Raw genomic sequence first — 1,275 nt, forward strand, 5'->3', positions numbered from 1 at the left:
TTCTTTACTTTCACATGTAGTGTTTTCATTCATAAGTCAGATAAACAGTGAAGCCATGATTTCCCCTAAACCATGCTGCCTTCCTAGCATTTCTCATTAGGTAGTAGGAAGGAGGGTATGAAATCTTGAAAGAATTATATCCTAACCTTGGACCATGGGTAAACAGCTCAGTGACTGATCAGAACCTTTCTGGCTTCAACAGCTTGTGGGAAAACAGCAGTTTCAACTTCTGCAAATTTGTAATCAACACGTGAGATGAATACCTGGGCATTGAATAGCTGGGCAATACCGCAAAAGCAAAAAGGTGGCCAATCCCTACCCCCCCCACCCCACCCCCCACCCCATTCCCGCATCCCTGTGTTTCCTCCCCTTTTGAAAAGTTGAAAAGGAGGCTCTGGTTGCAGGGGATGCTGACCTGCGGTCCAGGCTCTAGCATCAGAACTTTGTCATGGTGGGCAGGGCCAGGTGGCTGGAGGGGCAAGGTGCTTGTTAAGGAGGTTCTGCTGCATAGCCTTTTCTGAGGGTGCGTGGCAGTTCTGTTTGGGGTGGTGCAAGCAAATCCTTTGAGAAATTGATAGGAGGTGGCTACCTCGGACTGCCTGTTCCCACTTGCAACCAGCCTCGAACCTCTTAGATATTGTCAATAGCCAGTCCTTCTCCTGCTGAATCAGGCAACCCATCCAGCTTCTTGGCTGGTGCTTGATGAAGGAGTTGGCAAGTTCAGGGTTCACATGGGAACATCCTGTTGGCCAGGGGCATCACTTTGGCAGACAGGTAACTCTAGAAATCTTAGCTCTTTCGCCTTCATGACGTCCTTTAAATTTAATGCCTTTCTCTAGCCAGTGTTTCCTGCTGCTGCCACCTCCATCAGGCTCCAATATTCAGTTCTACTTTTGGCATTTAGTTCTGGCTCTTTTCTCCAAGGACTGAGTCTCTGATTTTGAGGGTTGCCTTCTTGTTGAACCATATGAGGAGTGGACATAATATGTGCACTCAGAATGTTTGGTGTTACAGAGGTGCCTGGTTGGCTCAGTTGGTTGCCTCCAACTCTTAATTTTTGGTTCAGGTTATGATCTCAGGATCATGAGATCGAGCGTTGGGCTCTGTGCTGTGCATGGTCTATTTAAGATTCTCTCCCTCTCCCTCTGCCTCCCCTCTCCCAAGAAAAAAATGTTTGGTGTTATAAGAATGTAAGTGACTTGGTCATCAAGGCAGAGAGACAAGGAAAATGAGAATCTTCCAAAACATCTACTAAGTATCAAGCACTGTGCTCAG

This window comes from Vulpes lagopus, chromosome 4 (assembly GCF_018345385.1).
Source record: "Vulpes lagopus strain Blue_001 chromosome 4, ASM1834538v1, whole genome shotgun sequence".
Taxonomy (NCBI): Eukaryota; Metazoa; Chordata; class Mammalia; order Carnivora; family Canidae; genus Vulpes; species Vulpes lagopus.